The sequence below is a fragment of the Podarcis raffonei genome, chromosome 1 (assembly GCF_027172205.1).
Source record: "Podarcis raffonei isolate rPodRaf1 chromosome 1, rPodRaf1.pri, whole genome shotgun sequence".
In the NCBI taxonomy this organism is placed as follows: domain Eukaryota; kingdom Metazoa; phylum Chordata; class Lepidosauria; order Squamata; family Lacertidae; genus Podarcis; species Podarcis raffonei.
The window spans coordinates 131,150,176-131,170,447 of NC_070602.1; positions in this window are offsets into that span (position 1 = coordinate 131,150,176).

A 20,272-nucleotide genomic window follows, 5' to 3' on the forward strand; every position below is an offset into this window, starting at 1 on the left:
TTTGGCGGTGGAAACAGAAGGCTTTTTGTCATAGGCCAAGAAATCAGCCCTCGAAGACATAACCTGTGAAAAAAAAAATTTCTAAGCCCCGGGGTCACAATTTCAGCAAAAATCTGAAATTCTCCAATTCACTCAAAAATGGTGCCAAGCTGTTGCAAATTCTCCCCTGAAAGGTTTGACGGTGGAAACAGAAGCCTTTTTATCATAGGAAATGAAATAAGCCCTCGACAACTTAACCTGTGAAAAAAAAAAAATTCTAAGCCCCGGGGTCACAATTTCAACAAAAATCTGAAATTCTCCAATTCTCTCAAAAATGGTGCCAAGCTGTTGCAAATTCTCCCCTGAAAGGTTTGGCGGTGGAAACAGAAGCCTTTTTATCATAGGAAATGAAATCAGCCCTCGAAGACAAAACCTGTGAAAAAAAAATTTTCTAAGCCCCGGGGTCACAATTTCAGTAAAAATCTGAAATTCTCCAATTCTCTCAAAAATGGTGCCAAACTCTTGCAAATTCTCCCCTGAAAGGTTTGGCGGTGGATACAGAAGGCTTTTTATCATAGGAAATGAAATCAGCCCTCGACAACTTAACGTGTGAAAAAAAATTTTCTAAGCCCCGGGGTCACAATTTCAGCAAAAATCAGAAATTCTCCAATTCTCTCAAAAATGGTGCCAAACTGTTGCAAATTCTCCCCTGAAAGGTTTGGCGGTGGAAAAAGAAGCCTTTTTATCATAGGAAATGAAATCAGCCCTCGAAGACATAACCTGTGAAAAAAAAATTTCTAAGCCCCGGGGTCACAATTTTAGCAAAAATCTGAAATTCTCCAATTCTCTCAAAAATGGTGCCAAACTGTTGCAAATTCTCGCCTGAAAGGTTTGGCGGTGGAAACAGAAGGCTTTTTGTCATAGGCCAAGAAATCAGCCCTCGACAACTTAACGTGTGAAAAAAAAATTTCTAAGCCCCGGGGTCACAATTTCAGCAAAAATCTGAAATTCTCCAATTTCCTCAAAAATGGTGCCAAGCTGTTGCAAATTCTCCCCTGAAAGGTTTGGCGGTGGAAACAGAAGCCTTTTTATCATAGGAAATGAAATCAGCCCTCGAAGACATAACCTGTGAAAAAAAAAAATTAATCCCCGGGGTCACAATTTCAGCAAAAATTTGAAATTCACCAATTCATTCAAAAATGGTGCCAAGCTGTTGCAAATTCTCCCCTGAAAGGTTTGGCGGTGGAAACAGAAGCCTTTTTATCATAGGAAATGAAATTAACCCTTGACAACTTAACCTGTGAAAAAAAAAAATTAATCCCCGGGGTCACAATTTCAGCAAAAATTTGAAATTCACCAATTCATTCAAAAATGGTGCCAAGCTGTTGCAAATTCTCCCCTGAAAGGTTTGGCGGTGGAAACAGAAGCCTTTTTATCATAGGAAATGAAATCAGCCGTTGAAGACAAAACCTGTGAAAAAAAAATTTTCTAAGCCCCGGGGTCACAATTTCAGCAAAAATCTGAAATTCTCCAATTCTCTCAAAAATGGTGCCATGCTGTTGCAAATTCTACCCTGAAAGGTTTGGCGGTGGAAAAGGAAGCCTTTTTATCATAGGAAATGAAATCAGCCCTCGACAACTTAACGTGTGAAAAAAAAATTTCTAAGCCCCGGGGTCACAATTTCAGCAAAAATCAGAAATTCTCCAATTCTCTCAAAAATGGTGCCAAACTTTTGCAAATTCTCCCCTGAAAGGTTTGGCGGTGGAAAAAGAAGCCTTTTTATCATAGGAAATGAAATCAGCCCTCGAAGACAAAACCTGTGGAAAAAAAATTTCTAAGCCCCGGGGTCACAATTTTAGCAAAAATCTGAAATTCTCCAATTCTCTCAAAAATGGTGCCAAACTGTTGCAAATTCTCGCCTGAAAGGTTTGGCGGTGGAAACAGAAGGCTTTTTGTCATAGGCCAAGAAATCAGCCCTCGACAACTTAACGTGTGAAAAAAAAATTTCTAAGCCCCGGGGTCACAATTTCAGCAAAAATCTGAAATTCTCCAATTTACTCAAAAATGGTGCCAAGCTGTTGCAAATTCTCCCCTGAAAGGTTTGGCGGTGGAAACAGAAGCCTTTTTATCATAGGAAATGAAATAAGCCCTCGAAGACAAAACTGTGAAAAAAAATTTTCTAAGCCCCGGGGTCACAATTTCAGCAAAAATCTGAAATTCTCCAATTCTCTCAAAAATGGTGCCAAACTCTTGCAAATTCTCCCCTGAAAGGTTTGGCGGTGGGTACAGAAGGCTTTTTATCATAGGAAATGAAATCAGCCCTCGAAGACATAACCTGTGAAAAAAAAAATTTCTAAGCCCCGGGGTCACAATTTCAGCAAAAATCTGAAATTCTCCAATTTACTCAAAAATGGTGCCAAGCTGTTGCAAATTCTCCCCTGAAAGGTTTGGCAGTGGAAACAGAAGGCTTTTTATCATAGGAAATGAAATCAGCCCTCGAAGACAAAACCTGTGAAAAAAAATTTTCTAAGCCCCGGGGTCACAATTTCAGCAAAAATCTGAAATTCTCCAATTCTCTCAAAAATGGTGCCAAGCTGTTGCAAATTCTCGCCTGAAAGGTTTGGCGGTGGAAACAGAAGGCTTTTTGTCATAGGCCAAGAAATCAGCCCTCGAAGACATAACCTGTGAAAAAAAAAATTCTAAGCCCCGGGGTCACAATTTCAGCAAAAATCTGAAATTCTCCAATTCACTCAAAAATGGTGCCAAGCTGTTGCAAATTCTCCCCTGAAAGGTTTGGCGGTGGAAACAGAAGCCTTTTTATCATAGGAAATGAAATAAGCCCTCGACAACTTAACCTGTGAAAAAAAAATTTCTAAGCCCCGGGGTCACAATTTCAGCAAAAATCTGAAATTCTCCAATTCTCTCCAAACTGGTGCCAAACTGTTGCAAATTCTCCCCTGAAGGGTTTGGTGGTGGATACAGAAGGCTTTTTATCATAGGAAATGAAATCAGCCCTCGAGAACTTCATGTGTGGAAAAAAATTTTCTAAGCCCCGGGGTCACAATTTCAGCAAAAATCTGAAATTCTCCAATTCTCTCAAAAATGGTGCCAAACTGTTGCAAATTCTCCCCTGAAAGGTTTGGCGGTGGATACAGAAGGCTTTTTATCATAGGAAATGAAATCAGCCCTCGAAGACAAAACCTGTGGAAAAAAAATTTTCTAAGCCCCGGGGTCACAATTTCAGCAAAACTCTGAAATTCTCCAATTCTCTCCAAAATGGTGCCAAACTGTTGCAAATTCTCCCCTGAAAGGTTTGGCGGTGGATACAGAAGGCTTTTTATCATAGGAAATGAAATCAGCCCTCGACAACTTAACGTGTGAAAAAAAAATTTTCTAAGCCCCGGGGTCACAATTTCAGCAAAAATCTGAAATTCTCCAATTCTCTCAAAAATGGTGCCAAACTGTTGCAAATTCTCCCCTGAAAGGTTTGGCGGTGGAAAAAGAAGCCTTTTTATCATAGGAAATGAAATCAGCCCTCGAAGACAAAACCTGTGAAAAAAAAATTTCTAAGCCCCGGGGTCACAATTTCAGCAAAAACCTGAAATTCTCCAATTCTCTCAAAAATGGTGCCAAGCTGTTGCAAATTCTCGCCTGAAAGGTTTGGCGGTGGAAACAGAAGCCTTTTTGTCATAGGCCAAGAAATCAGCCCTCGAAGACATAACCTGTGAAAAAAAAAATTTCTAAGCCCCGGGGTCACAATTTCAGCAAAAATCTGAAATTCTCCAATTCTCTCAAAAATGGTGCCAAACTCTTGCAAATTCTCCCCTGAAAGGTTTGGCGGTGGATACAGAAGCCTTTTTATCATAGGAAATGAAATCAGCCCTCGACAACTTAACGTGTGAAAAAAAAATTTCTAAGCCCCGGGGTCACAATTTCAGCAAAACTCTGAAATTCTCCAATTCTCTCAAAAATGGTGCCAAACTGTTGCAAATTCTCCCCTGAAAGGTTTGGCGGTGGAAAAAGAAGCCTTTTTATCATAGGAAATGAAATCAGCCCTCGAAGACAAAACCTGTGAAAAAAAATTTTTCTAAGCCCCGGGGTCACAATCTCAGCAAAAATCTGAAATTCTCCAATTCACTCAAAAATGGTGCCAAACTGTAGCAAATACTCCCGTGAAAGGTTTGGCGGTGGAAAAAGAAGCCTTTTTGTTATAGGAAATGAAATCAGCCCTCGAAGACAAAAACCGTGAAAAAAAATTTTCTAAGACCCGGGGTCACAATTTCAGCAAAAATCTGAAATTCTCCAATTCTCTCAAAAATGGTGCCAAGCTGTTGCAAATTCTCCCCTGAAAGGTTTGGCGGTGGAAACAGAAGGCTTTTTGTCATAGGCCAAGAAATCAGCCCTCGAAGACATAACCTGTGAAAAAATAATTTTCTAAGCCCCGGGGTCACAATTTCAGCAAAAATCTGAGATTCTCCAATTCTCTCAAAAATGGTGCCAAACTGTTGCAAATTCTCCCCTGAAAGGTTTGGCGGTGGAAAAAGAAGCCTTTTTATCATAGGAAATGAAATCAGCCCTCGAAGACAAAACCTGTGAAAAAAAATTTTCTAAGCCCCGGGGTCACAATTTCAGCAAAAATCTGAAATTCTCCAATTCTCTCAAAAATGGTGCCAAACTGTTGCAAATTCTCCCCTAAAAGGTTTGGCGGTGGAAACAGCAGCCTTTTTATCATAGGAAATGAAATAAGCCCTCGACAACTTAACCTGTGAAAAAAAAATTTCTAAGCCCCGGGGTCACAATTTCAGCAAAAATCTGAAATTCTCCAATTCTCTCAAAAATGGTGCCAAGCTGTTGCAAATTCTCGCCTGAAAGGTTTGGCGGTGGAAACAGAAGGCTTTTTGTCATAGGCCAAGAAATCAGCCCTCGAAGACATAACCTGTGAAAAAAAAATTTCTAAGCCCCGGGGTCACAATTTCAGCAAAAATCTGAAATTCTCCAATTCACTCAAAAATGGTGCCAAGCTGTTGCAAATTCTCCCCTGAAAGGTTTGGCGGTGGAAACAGAAGCCTTTTTATCATAGGAAATGAAATAAGCCCTCGACAACTTAACCTGTGAAAAAAAAATTTCTAAGCCCCGGGGTCACAATTTCAGCAAAAATCTGAAATTCTCCAATTCTCTCCAAACTGGTGCCAAACTGTTGCAAATTCTCCCCTGAAGGGTTTGGCGGTGGATACAGAAGGCTTTTTATCATAGGAAATGAAATCAGCCCTCGACAACTTCACGTGTGAAAAAAAAATTTCTAAGCCCCGGGGTCACAATCTCAGCAAAAATCTGAAATTCTCCAATTCACTCAAAAATCGTGCCAAACTGTAGCAAATTCTCCCCTGAAAGGTTTGGTGGTGGATACAGAAGGCTTTTTATCATAGGAAATGAAATCAGCCCTCGAGAACTTCATGTGTGGAAAAAAATTTTCTAAGCCCCGGGGTCACAATTTCAGCAAAAATCTGAAATTCTCCAATTCTCTCAAAAATGGTGCCAAACTGTTGCAAATTCTCCCCTGAAAGGTTTGGCGGTGGAAAAGGAAGCCTTTTTATCATAGGAAATGAAATCAGCCCTCGAAGACAAAACCTGTGAAAAAAAAATTTTCTAAGCCCCGGGGTCACAATTTCAGCAAAAATCTGAAATTCTCCGATTCACTCAAAAATGGTGCCAAACTCTTGCAAATTCTCCCCTGAAAGGTTTGGCGGTGGATACAGAAGGCTTTTTATCATAGGAAATGAAATCAGCCCTCGAAGACAAAACCTGTGGAAAAAAAATTTTCTAAGCCCCGGGGTCACAATTTCAGCAAAACTCTGAAATTCTCCAATTCTCTCCAAAATGGTGCCAAACTGTTGCAAATTCTCCCCTGAAAGGTTTGGCGGTGGATACAGAAGGCTTTTTATCATAGGAAATGAAATCAGCCCTCGACAACTTAACGTGTGAAAAAAAAAATTCTAAGCCCCGGGGTCACAATCTCAGCAAAAATCTGAAATTCTCCAATTCTCTCAAAAATGGTGCCAAACTGTTGCAAATTCTCCCCTGAAAGGTTTGGCGGTGGAAAAAGAAGCCTTTTTATCATAGGAAATGAAATCAGCCCTCGAAGACAAAACCTGTGAAAAAAAAATTTCTAAGCCCCGGGGTCACAATTTCAGCAAAAATCTGAAATTCTCCAATTCTCTCAAAAATGGTGCCAAGCTGTTGCAAATTCTCGCCTGAAAGGTTTGGCGGTGGAAACAGAAGCCTTTTTGTCATAGGCCAAGAAATCAGCCCTCGAAGACATAACCTGTGAAAAAAAAAATTTCTAAGCCCCGGGGTCACAATTTCAGCAAAAATCTGAAATTCTCCAATTCTCTCAAAAATGGTGCCAAACTCTTGCAAATTCTCCCCTGAAAGGTTTGGCGGTGGATACAGAAGCCTTTTTATCATAGGAAATGAAATCAGCCCTCGACAACTTAACGTGTGAAAAAAAAATTTCTAAGCCCCGGGGTCACAATTTCAGCAAAACTCTGAAATTCTCCAATTCTCTCAAAAATGGTGCCAAACTGTTGCAAATTCTCCCCTGAAAGGTTTGGCGGTGGAAAAAGAAGCCTTTTTATCATAGGAAATGAAATCAGCCCTCGAAGACAAAACCTGTGAAAAAAAATTTTTCTAAGCCCCGGGGTCACAATCTCAGCAAAAATCTGAAATTCTCCAATTCACTCAAAAATGGTGCCAAACTGTAGCAAATACTCCCGTGAAAGGTTTGGCGGTGGAAAAAGAAGCCTTTTTGTTATAGGAAATGAAATCAGCCCTCGAAGACAAAAACCGTGAAAAAAAATTTTCTAAGACCCGGGGTCACAATTTCAGCAAAAATCTGAAATTCTCCAATTCTCTCAAAAATGGTGCCAAGCTGTTGCAAATTCTCCCCTGAAAGGTTTGGCGGTGGAAACAGAAGGCTTTTTGTCATAGGCCAAGAAATCAGCCCTCGAAGACATAACCTGTGAAAAAATAATTTTCTAAGCCCCGGGGTCACAATTTCAGCAAAAATCTGAGATTCTCCAATTCTCTCAAAAATGGTGCCAAACTGTTGCAAATTCTCCCCTGAAAGGTTTGGCGGTGGAAAAAGAAGCCTTTTTATCATAGGAAATGAAATCAGCCCTCGAAGACAAAACCTGTGAAAAAAAATTTTCTAAGCCCCGGGGTCACAATTTCAGCAAAAATCTGAAATTCTCCAATTCTCTCAAAAATGGTGCCAAGGTGTTGCAAATTCTCGCCTGAAAGGTTTGGCGGTGGAAACAGAAGGCTTTTTGTCATAGGCCAAGAAATCAGCCCTCGAAGACAAAACCTGTGAAAAAAAAATTTTCTAAGCCCCGGGGTCACAATTTCAGCAAAAATCTGAAATTCTCCAATTCTCTCAAAAATGGTGCCAAACTCTTGCAAATTCTCCCCTGAAAGGTTTGGCGGTGGATACAGAAGGCTTTTTATCATAGGAAATGAAATCAGCCCTCGACAACTTAACGTGTGAAAAAAAAATTTCTAAGCCCCGGGGTCACAATTTCAGCAAAAATCTGAAATTCTCCAATTCACTCAAAAATGGTGCCAAACTGTAGCAAATACTCCCGTGAAAGGTTTGGCGGTGGAAAAAGAAGCCTTTTTGTTATAGGAAATGAAATCAGCCCTCGAAGACAAAAACCGTGAAAAAAAATTTTCTAAGCCCCGGGGTCACAATTTCAGCAAAAATCTGAAATGCTCCAATTCTCTCAAAAATGGTGCCAAGCTGTTGCAAATTCTCCCCTGAAAGGTTTGGCGGTGGAAACAGAAGGCTTTTTGTCATAGGCCAAGAAATCAGCCCTCGAAGACATAACCTGTGAAAAAATAATTTTCTAAGCCCCGGGGTCACAATTTCAGCAAAAATCTGAAATTCTCCAATTCTCTCAAAAATGGTGCCAAACTGTTGCAAATTCTCCCCTGAAAGGTTTGGCGGTGGATACAGAAGGCTTTTTATCATAGGAAATGAAATCAGCCCTCAAAGACAAAACCTGTGAGAAAAAATTTTTCTAAGCCCCGGGGTCACAATTTCAGCAAAAATCTCAAATTCTCCAATTCTCTCAAAAATGGTGCTAAACTGTAGCAAATTCTCCCCTGAAAGGTTTGGTTCTGGAAACAGAAGGCTTTTTATCATAGTCGAATAAATCAGCCCTCGAAGACATAACCTGTGAAAAAAAAATTTCTAAGCCACGGGGTCACAATTTCAGCAAAAATCTGAAATTCTCCAATTCTCTCAAAAATGGTGCCAAACTGTTGCAAATTCTCCCCTGAAAGGTTTGGCGGTGGATACAGAAGGCTTTTTATCATAGGAAATGAAATCAGCCCTCGAAGACAAAACCTGTGAGAAAAAAATTTTCTAAGCCCCGGGGTCACAATCTCAGCAAAAATCTGAAATTCTCCAATTCTCTCAAAAATGGTGCCAAACTGTTGCAAATTCTCCCCTGAAAGGTTTGGCGGTGGAAAAAGAAGCCTTTTTATCATAGGAAATGAAATCAGCCCTCGAAGACAAAACCTGTGAAAAAAAATTTTCTAAGCCCCGGGGTCACAATTTCAGCAAAAATCTGAAATTCTCCAATTCTCTCAAAAATGGTGCCAAGCTGTTGCAAATTCTCGCCTGAAAGGTTTGGCGGTGGAAACAGAAGGCTTTTTGTCATAGGCCAAGAAATCAGCCCTCGAAGACATAACCTGTGAAAAAAAAATTTCTAAGCCCCGGGGTCACAATTTCAGCAAAAATCTGAAATTCTCCAATTCTCTCAAAAATGGTGCCAAGCTGTTGCAAATTCTCCCCTAAAAGGTTTGGCGGTGGAAACAGAAGCCTTTTTATCATAGGAAATGAAATCAGCCCTCGACAACTTAACGTGTGAAAAAAAAATTTTCTAAGCCCCGGGGTCACAATTTCAACAAAAATCTGAAATTCTCCAATTCTCTCAAAAATGGTGCCATGCTGTTGCAAATTCTACCCTGAAAGGTTTGGCGGTGGAAACAGAAGCCTTTTTATCATAGGAAATGAAATCAGCCCTCGAAGACAAAACCTGTGAAAAAAAAATTTCTAAGCCCCGGGGTCACAATTTCAGCAAAAATCTGAAATTCTCCAATTCTCTCAAAAATGGTGCCAAGCTGTTGCAAATTCTCGCCTGAAAGGTTTGGCGGTGGAAACAGAAGGCTTTTTGTCATAGGCCAAGAAATCAGCCCTCGAAGACATAACCTGTGAAAAAAAAATTTCTAAGCCCCGGGGTCACAATTTCAGCAAAAATCTGAAATTCTCCAATTCTCTCAAAAATGGTGCCAAGCTGTTGCAAATTCTCCCCTAAAAGGTTTGGCGGTGGAAACAGAAGCCTTTTTATCATAGGAAATGAAATCAGCCCTCGACAACTTAACGTGTGAAAAAAAAATTTTCTAAGCCCCGGGGTCACAATTTCAACAAAAATCTGAAATTCTCCAATTCTCTCAAAAATGGTGCCATGCTGTTGCAAATTCTACCCTGAAAGGTTTGGCGGTGGAAACAGAAGCCTTTTTATCATAGGAAATGAAATCAGCCCTCGAAGACAAAACCTGTGAAAAAAAAATTTCTAAGCCCCGGGGTCACAATTTCAGCAAAAATCTGAAATTCTCCAATTCTCTCAAAAATGGTGCCAAGCTGTTGCAAATTCTCCCCTGAAAGGTTTGGCGGTGGAAACAGAAGCCTTTTTATCATAGGAAATGAAATCAGCCCTCGAAGACAAAACCTGTGGAAAAAAAAATTTCTAAGCCCCGGGGTCACAATTTCAGCAAAAATCTGAAATTCTCCAATTCACTCAAAAATGGTGCCAAGCTGTTGCAAATTCTCCCCTGAAAGGTTTGGCGGTGGAAACAGAAGACTTTTTATCATAGGAAATGAAATCAGCCCTCGAAGACAAAACCTGTGAAAAAAAAATTTTCTAAGCCCCGGGGTCACAATTTCAGCAAAAATCTGAAATTCTCCAATTCTCTCAAAAATGGTGCCAAGCTGTTGCAAATTCTCGCCTGAAAGGTTTGGCGGTGGAAACAGAAGGCTTTTTGTCATAGGCCAAGAAATCAGCCCTCGAAGACATAACCTGTGAAAAAAAAATTTCTAAGCCCCGGGGTCACAATTTCAGCAAAAATCTGAAATTCTCCAATTCTCTCAAAAATGGTGCCAAGCTGTTGCAAATTCTCCCCTAAAAGGTTTGGCGGTGGAAACAGAAGCCTTTTTATCATAGGAAATGAAATCAGCCCTCGACAACTTAACGTGTGAAAAAAAAATTTTCTAAGCCCCGGGGTCACAATTTCAACAAAAATCTGAAATTCTCCAATTCTCTCAAAAATGGTGCCATGCTGTTGCAAATTCTACCCTGAAAGGTTTGGCGGTGGAAACAGAAGCCTTTTTATCATAGGAAATGAAATCAGCCCTCGAAGACAAAACCTGTGAAAAAAAAATTTCTAAGCCCCGGGGTCACAATTTCAGCAAAAATCTGAAATTCTCCAATTCTCTCAAAAATGGTGCCAAGCTGTTGCAAATTCTCCCCTGAAAGGTTTGGCGGTGGAAACAGAAGCCTTTTTATCATAGGAAATGAAATCAGCCCTCGAAGACAAAACCTGTGGAAAAAAAAATTTCTAAGCCCCGGGGTCACAATTTCAGCAAAAATCTGAAATTCTCCAATTCACTCAAAAATGGTGCCAAGCTGTTGCAAATTCTCCCCTGAAAGGTTTGGCGGTGGAAACAGAAGACTTTTTATCATAGGAAATGAAATCAGCCCTCGAAGACAAAACCTGTGAAAAAAAAATTTTCTAAGCCCCGGGGTCACAATTTCAGCAAAAATCTGAAATTCTCCAATTCTCTCAAAAATGGTGCCAAGCTGTTGCAAATTCTCCCCTGAAAGGTTTGGCGGTGGAAACAGAAGCCTTTTTATCATAGGAAATGAAATCAGCCCTCGAAGACAAAACCTGTGAAAAAAAAATTTTCTAAGCCCCGGGGTCACAATTTCAGCAAAAATCTGAAATTCTCCAATTCTCTCAAAAATGGTGCCAAACTGTTGCAAATTCTCCCCTGAAAGGTTTGGCGGTGGAAAAAGAAGCCTTTTTGTTATAGGAAATGAAATCAGCCCTCGATGACAAAAACCGTGAAAAAAAAATTTCTAAGCCCCGGGGTCACAATTTCAGCAAAAATCTGAAATTCTCCAATTCTCTCAAAAATGGTGCCAAGCTGTTGCAAATTCTCCCCTGAAAGGTTTGGCGGTGGAAACAGAAGGCTTTTTGTCATAGGCCAAGAAATCAGCCCTCGAAGACATAACCTGTGAAAAAAAAATTTCTAAGCCCCGGGGTCACAATTTCAGCAAAAATCTGAAATTCTCCAATTCTCTCAAAAATGGTGCCAAACTGTTGCAAATTCTCCCCTGAAAGGTTTGGCGGTGGATACAGAAGGCTTTTTATCATAGGAAATGAAATCAGCCCTCGACAACTTAACGTGTGAAAAAAAAAATTCTAAGCCCCGGGGTCACAATCTCAGCAAAAATCTGAAATTCTCCAATTCTCTCAAAAATGGTGCCAAACTGTTGCAAATTCTCCCCTGAAAGGTTTGGCGGTGGAAAAGGAAGCCTTTTTATCATAGGAAATGAAATCAGCTCTCGAAGACAAAACCTGTGAAAAAAAATTTTCTAAGCCCCGGGGTCACAATTTCAGCAAAAATCTGAAATTCTCCAATTCTCTCAAAAATGGTGCCAAGCTGTTGCAAATTCTCGCCTGAAAGGTTTGGCGGTGGAAACAGAAGGCTTTTTGTCATAGGCCAAGAAATCAGCCCTCGAAGACATAACCTGTGAAAAAAAAATTTCTAAGCCCCGGGGTCACAATTTCAGCAAAAATCTGAAATTCTCCAATTCTCTCAAAAATGGTGCCAAGCTGTTGCAAATTCTCCCCTAAAAGGTTTGGCGGTGGAAACAGAAGCCTTTTTATCATAGGAAATGAAATCAGCCCTCGAAGACAAAACCTGTGAAAAAAAAATTTTCTAAGCCCCGGGGTCACAATTTCAGCAAAAATCTGAAATTCTCCAATTCTCTCAAAAATGGTGCCATGCTGTTGCAAATTCTACCCTGAAAGGTTTGGCGGTGGAAACAGAAGCCTTTTTATCATAGGAAATGAAATCAGCCCTCGAAGACAAAACCTGTGAAAAAAAAATTTCTAAGCCCCGGGGTCACAATTTCAGCAAAAATCTGAAATTCTCCAATTCTCTCAAAAATGGTGCCAAGCTGTTGCAAATTCTCCCCTGAAAGGTTTGGCGGTGGAAACAGAAGCCTTTTTATCATAGGAAATGAAATCAGCCCTCGAAGACAAAACCTGTGAAAAAAAAAATTTCTAAGCCCCGGGGTCACAATTTCAGCAAAAATCTGAAATTCTCCAATTCACTCAAAAATGGTGCCAAGCTGTTGCAAATTCTCCCCTGAAAGGTTTGGCGGTGGAAACAGAAGCCTTTTTATCATAGGAAATGAAATCAGCCCTCGAAGACAAAACCTGTGAAAAAAAAATTTTCTAAGCCCCGGGGTCACAATTTCAGCAAAAATCTGAAATTCTCCAATTCTCTCAAAAATGGTGCCAAACTCTTGCGAATTCTCCCCTGAAAGGTTTGGCGGTGGATACAGAAGGCTTTTTATCATAGGAAATGAAATCAGCCCTCGACAACTTGACGTGTGAAAAAAAAATTTCTAAGCCCCGGGGTCACAATCTCAGCAAAAATCTGAAATTCTCCAATTCTCTCAAAAATGGTGCCAAACTGTTGCAAATTCTCCCCTGAAAGGTTTGGCGGTGGAAAAAGAAGCCTTTTTATCATAGGAAATGAAATCAGCCCTCGAAGACAAAACCTGTGAAAAAAAATTTTCTAAGCCCCGGGGTCACAATTTCAGCAAAAATCTGAAATTCTCCAATTCTCTCAAAAATGGTGCCAAGCTGTTGCAAATTCTCGCCTGAAAGGTTTGGCGGTGGAAACAGAAGGCTTTTTGTCATAGGCCAAGAAATCAGCCCTCGAAGACATAACCTGTGAAAAAAAAATTTCTAAGCCCCGGGGTCACAATTTCAGCAAAAATCTGAAATTCTCCAATTCTCTCAAAAATGGTGCCAAGCTGTTGCAAATTCTCCCCTAAAAGGTTTGGCGGTGGAAACAGAAGCCTTTTTATCATAGGAAATGAAATCAGCCCTCGACAACTTAACGTGTGAAAAAAAAATTTTCTAAGCCCCGGGGTCACAATTTCAACAAAAATCTGAAATTCTCCAATTCTCTCAAAAATGGTGCCATGCTGTTGCAAATTCTACCCTGAAAGGTTTGGCGGTGGAAACAGAAGCCTTTTTATCATAGGAAATGAAATCAGCCCTCGAAGACAAAACCTGTGAAAAAAAAATTTCTAAGCCCCGGGGTCACAATTTCAGCAAAAATCTGAAATTCTCCAATTCTCTCAAAAATGGTGCCAAGCTGTTGCAAATTCTCGCCTGAAAGGTTTGGCGGTGGAAACAGAAGGCTTTTTGTCATAGGCCAAGAAATCAGCCCTCGAAGACATAACCTGTGAAAAAAAAATTTCTAAGCCCCGGGGTCACAATTTCAGCAAAAATCTGAAATTCTCCAATTCTCTCAAAAATGGTGCCAAGCTGTTGCAAATTCTCCCCTAAAAGGTTTGGCGGTGGAAACAGAAGCCTTTTTATCATAGGAAATGAAATCAGCCCTCGACAACTTAACGTGTGAAAAAAAAATTTTCTAAGCCCCGGGGTCACAATTTCAACAAAAATCTGAAATTCTCCAATTCTCTCAAAAATGGTGCCATGCTGTTGCAAATTCTACCCTGAAAGGTTTGGCGGTGGAAACAGAAGCCTTTTTATCATAGGAAATGAAATCAGCCCTCGAAGACAAAACCTGTGAAAAAAAATTTTCTAAGCCCCGGGGTCACAATTTCAGCAAAAATCTGAAATTCTCCAATTCTCTCAAAAATGGTGCCAAGCTGTTGCAAATTCTCCCCTGAAAGGTTTGGCGGTGGAAACAGAAGCCTTTTTATCATAGGAAATGACATCAGCCCTCGAAGACAAAACCTGTGGAAAAAAAAATTTCTAAGCCCCGGGGTCACAATTTCAGCAAAAATCTGAAATTCTCCAATTCACTCAAAAATGGTGCCAAGCTGTTGCAAATTCTCCCCTGAAAGGTTTGGCGGTGGAAACAGAAGACTTTTTATCATAGGAAATGAAATCAGCCCTCGAAGACAAAACCTGTGAAAAAAAATTTTCTAAGCCCCGGGGTCACAATTTCAGCAAAAATCTGAAATTCTCCAATTCTCTCAAAAATGGTGCCAAGCTGTTGCAAATTCTCGCCTGAAAGGTTTGGCGGTGGAAACAGAAGGCTTTTTGTCATAGGCCAAGAAATCAGCCCTCGAAGACATAACCTGTGAAAAAAAAATTTCTAAGCCCCGGGGTCACAATTTCAGCAAAAATCTGAAATTCTCCAATTCTCTCAAAAATGGTGCCAAGCTGTTGCAAATTCTCCCCTAAAAGGTTTGGCGGTGGAAACAGAAGCCTTTTTATCATAGGAAATGAAATCAGCCCTCGACAACTTAACGTGTGAAAAAAAAATTTTCTAAGCCCCGGGGTCACAATTTCAACAAAAATCTGAAATTCTCCAATTCTCTCAAAAATGGTGCCATGCTGTTGCAAATTCTACCCTGAAAGGTTTGGCGGTGGAAACAGAAGCCTTTTTATCATAGGAAATGAAATCAGCCCTCGAAGACAAAACCTGTGAAAAAAAAATTTCTAAGCCCCGGGGTCACAATTTCAGCAAAAATCTGAAATTCTCCAATTCTCTCAAAAATGGTGCCAAGCTGTTGCAAATTCTCCCCTGAAAGGTTTGGCGGTGGAAACAGAAGCCTTTTTATCATAGGAAATGAAATCAGCCCTCGAAGACAAAACCTGTGGAAAAAAAAATTTCTAAGCCCCGGGGTCACAATTTCAGCAAAAATCTGAAATTCTCCAATTCACTCAAAAATGGTGCCAAGCTGTTGCAAATTCTCCCCTGAAAGGTTTGGCGGTGGAAACAGAAGACTTTTTATCCTGGGAAATGAAATCAGCCCTCGAAGACAAAACCTGTGAAAAAAAAATTTTCTAAGCCCCGGGGTCACAATTTCAGCAAAAATCTGAAATTCTCCAATTCTCTCAAAAATGGTGCCAAGCTGTTGCAAATTCTCCCCTGAAAGGTTTGGCGGTGGAAACAGAAGCCTTTTTATCATAGGAAATGAAATCAGCCCTCGATGACAAAAACCGTGAAAAAAAAATTTCTAAGCCCCGGGGTCACAATTTCAGCAAAAATCTGAAATTCTCCAATTCTCTCAAAAATGGTGCCAAGCTGTTGCAAATTCTCCCCTGAAAGGTTTGGCGGTGGAAACAGAAGGCTTTTTGTCATAGGCCAAGAAATCAGCCCTCGAAGACATAACCTGTGAAAAAAAAATTTCTAAGCCCCGGGGTCACAATTTCAGCAAAAATCAGAAATTCTCCAATTCTCTCAAAAATGGTGCCAAACTGTTGCAAATTCTCCCCTGAAAGGTTTGGCGGTGGATACAGAAGGCTTTTTATCATAGGAAATGAAATCAGCCCTCGACAACTTAACGTGTGAAAAAAAAAATTCTAAGCCCCGGGGTCACAATCTCAGCAAAAATCTGAAATTCTCCAATTCTCTCAAAAATGGTGCCAAACTGTTGCAAATTCTCCCCTGAAAGGTTTGGCGGTGGAAAAGGAAGCCTTTTTATCATAGGAAATGAAATCAGCTCTCGAAGACAAAACCTGTGAAAAAAAATTTTCTAAGCCCCGGGGTCACAATTTCAGCAAAAATCTGAAATTCTCCAATTCTCTCAAAAATGGTGCCAAGCTGTTGCAAATTCTCGCCTGAAAGGTTTGGCGGTGGAAACAGAAGGCTTTTTGTCATAGGCCAAGAAATCAGCCCTCGAAGACATAACCTGTGAAAAAAAAAATTTCTAAGCCCCGGGGTCACAATTTCAGCAAAAATCTGAAATTCTCCAATTCACTCAAAAATGGTGCCAAGCTGTTGCAAATTCTCCCCTGAAAGGTTTGACGGTGGAAACAGAAGCCTTTTTATCATAGGAAATGAAATCAGCCCTCAAAGACAAAACCTGTGAGAAAAAATTTTTCTAAGCCCCGGGGTCACAATTTCAGCAAAAATCTGAAATTCTCCAATTCACTCAAAAATGGTGCCAAGCTGTTGCAAATTCTCCCCTGAAAGGTTTGGTTCTGGAAACAGAAGGCTTTTTATCATAGTCGAATAAATCAGCCCTCGAAGACATAACCTGTGAAAAAAAAAATTCTAAGCCACGGGGTCACAATTTCAGCAAAAATCTGAAATTCTCCAATTCTCTCAAAAATGGTGCCAAACTGTTGCAAATTCTCCCCTGAAAGGTTTGGCGGTGGATACAGAAGGCTTTTTATCATAGGAAATGAAATCAGCCCTCGAAGACAAAACCTGTGAGAAAAAAATTTTCTAAGCCCCGGGGTCACAATCTCAGCAAAAATCTGAAATTCTCCAATTCTCTCAAAAATGGTGCCAAACTGTTGCAAATTCTCCCCTGAAAGGTTTGGCGGTGGAAAAAGAAGCCTTTTTATCATAGGAAATGAAATCAGCCCTCGAAGACAAAACCTGTGGAAAAAAAAATTTCTAAGCCCCGGGGTCACAATTTCAGCAAAAATCTGAAATTCTCCAATTCACTCAAAAATGGTGCCAAGCTGTTGCAAATTCTCCCCTGAAAGGTTTGGCGGTGGAAACAGAAGACTTTTTATCCTGGGAAATGAAATCAGCCCTCGAAGACAAAACCTGTGAAAAAAAAATTTTCTAAGCCCCGGGGTCACAATTTCAGCAAAAATCTGAAATTCTCCAATTCTCTCAAAAATGGTGCCAAGCTGTTGCAAATTCTCCCCTGAAAGGTTTGGCGGTGGAAACAGAAGCCTTTTTATCATAGGAAATGAAATCAGCCCTCGATGACAAAAACCGTGAAAAAAAAATTTCTAAGCCCCGGGGTCACAATTTCAGCAAAAATCTGAAATTCTCCAATTCTCTCAAAAATGGTGCCAAGCTGTTGCAAATTCTCCCCTGAAAGGTTTGGCGGTGGAAACAGAAGGCTTTTTGTCATAGGCCAAGAAATCAGCCCTCGAAGACATAACCTGTGAAAAAAAAATTTCTAAGCCCCGGGGTCACAATTTCAGCAAAAATCAGAAATTCTCCAATTCTCTCAAAAATGGTGCCAAACTGTTGCAAATTCTCCCCTGAAAGGTTTGGCGGTGGATACAGAAGGCTTTTTATCATAGGAAATGAAATCAGCCCTCGACAACTTAACGTGTGAAAAAAAAAATTCTAAGCCCCGGGGTCACAATCTCAGCAAAAATCTGAAATTCTCCAATTCTCTCAAAAATGGTGCCAAACTGTTGCAAATTCTCCCCTGAAAGGTTTGGCGGTGGAAAAGGAAGCCTTTTTATCATAGGAAATGAAATCAGCTCTCGAAGACAAAACCTGTGAAAAAAAATTTTCTAAGCCCCGGGGTCACAATTTCAGCAAAAATCTGAAATTCTCCAATTCTCTCAAAAATGGTGCCAAGCTGTTGCAAATTCTCGCCTGAAAGGTTTGGCGGTGGAAACAGAAGGCTTTTTGTCATAGGCCAAGAAATCAGCCCTCGAAGACATAACCTGTGAAAAAAAAAATTTCTAAGCCCCGGGGTCACAATTTCAGCAAAAATCTGAAATTCTCCAATTCACTCAAAAATGGTGCCAAGCTGTTGCAAATTCTCCCCTGAAAGGTTTGACGGTGGAAACAGAAGCCTTTTTATCATAGGAAATGAAATCAGCCCTCAAAGACAAAACCTGTGAGAAAAAATTTTTCTAAGCCCCGGGGTCACAATTTCAGCAAAAATCTGAAATTCTCCAATTCACTCAAAAATGGTGCCAAGCTGTTGCAAATTCTCCCCTGAAAGGTTTGGTTCTGGAAACAGAAGGCTTTTTATCATAGTCGAATAAATCAGCCCTCGAAGACATAACCTGTGAAAAAAAAAATTCTAAGCCACGGGGTCACAATTTCAGCAAAAATCTGAAATTCTCCAATTCTCTCAAAAATGGTGCCAAACTGTTGCAAATTCTCCCCTGAAAGGTTTGGCGGTGGATACAGAAGGCTTTTTATCATAGGAAATGAAATCAGCCCTCGAAGACAAAACCTGTGAGAAAAAAATTTTCTAAGCCCCGGGGTCACAATCTCAGCAAAAATCTGAAATTCTCCAATTCTCTCAAAAATGGTGCCAAACTGTTGCAAATTCTCCCCTGAAAGGTTTGGCGGTGGAAAAAGAAGCCTTTTTATCATAGGAAATGAAATCAGCCCTCGAAGACAAAACCTGTGAAAAAAAATTTTCTAAGCCCCGGGGTCACAATTTCAGCAAAAATCTGAAATTCTCCAATTCTCTCAAAAATGGTGCCAAGCTGTTGCAAATTCTCGCCTGAAAGGTTTGGCGGTGGAAACAGAAGGCTTTTTGTCATAGGCCAAGAAATCAGCCCTCGAAGACATAACCTGTGAAAAAAAAATTTCTAAGCCCCGGGGTCACAATTTCAGCAAAAATCTGAAATTCTCCAATTCTCTCAAAAATGGTGCCAAGCTGTTGCAAATTCTCCCCTAAAAGGTTTGGCGGTGGAAACAGAAGCCTTTTTATCATAGGAAATGAAATCAGCCCTCGACAACTTAACGTGTGAAAAAAAAATTTTCTAAGCCCCGGGGTCACAATTTCAACAAAAATCTGAAATTCTCCAATTCTCTCAAAAATGGTGCCATGCTGTTGCAAATTCTACCCTGAAAGGTTTGGCGGTGGAAACAGAAGCCTTTTTATCATAGGAAATGAAATCAGCCCTCGAAGACAAAACCTGTGAAAAAAAAATTTCTAAGCCCCGGGGTCACAATTTCAGCAAAAATCTGAAATTCTCCAATTCTCTCAAAAATGGTGCCAAGCTGTTGCAAATTCTCGCCTGAAAGGTTTGGCGGTGGAAACAGAAGGCTTTTTGTCATAGGCCAAGAAATCAGCCCTCGAAGACATAACCTGTGAAAAAAAAATTTCTAAGCCCCGGGGTCACAATTTCAGCAAAAATCTGAAATTCTCCAATTCTCTCAAAAATGGTGCCAAGCTGTTGCAAATTCTCCCCTAAAAGGTTTGGCGGTGGAAACAGAAGCCTTTTTATCATAGGAAATGAAATCAGCCCTCGACAACTTAACGTGTGAAAAAAAAATTTTCTAAGCCCCGGGGTCACAATTTCAACAAAAATCTGAAATTCTCCAATTCTCTCAAAAATGGTGCCATGCTGTTGCAAATTCTACCCTGAAAGGTTTGGCGGTGGAAACAGAAGCCTTTTTATCATAGGAAATGAAATCAGCCCTCGAAGACAAAACCTGTGAAAAAAAAATTTCTAAGCCCCGGGGTCACAATTTCAGCAAAAATCTGAAATTCTCCAATTCTCTCAAAAATGGTGCCAAGCTGTTGCAAATTCTCCCCTGAAAGGTTTGGCGGTGGAAACAGAAGCCTTTTTATCATAGGAAATGAAATCAGCCCTCGAAGACAAAACCTGTGGAAAAAAAAATTTCTAAGCCCCGGGGTCACAATTTCAGCAAAAATCTGAAATTCTCCAATTCACTCAAAAATGGTGCCAAGCTGTTGCAAATTCTCCCCTGAAAGGTTTGGCGGTGGAAACAGAAGACTTTTTATCATAGGAAATGAAATCAGCCCTCGAAGACAAAACCTGTGAAAAAAAAATTTTCTAAGCCCCGGGGTCACAATTTCAGCAAAAATCTGAAATTCTCCAATTCTCTCAAAAATGGTGCCAAGCTGTTGCAAATTCTCGCCTGAAAGGTTTGGCGGTGGAAACAGAAGGCTTTTTGTCATAGGCCAAGAAATCAGCCCTCGAAGACATAACCTGTGAAAAAAAAATTTCTAAGCCCCGGGGTCACAATTTCAGCAAAAATCTGAAATTCTCCAATTCTCTCAAAAATGGTGCCAAGCTGTTGCAAATTCTCCCCTAAAAGGTTTGGCGGTGGAAACAGAAGCCTTTTTATCATAGGAAATGAAATCAGCCCTCGACAACTTAACGTGTGAAAAAAAAATTTTCTAAGCCCCGGGGTCACAATTTCAACAAAAATCTGAAATTCTCCAATTCTCTCAAAAATGGTGCCATGCTGTTGCAA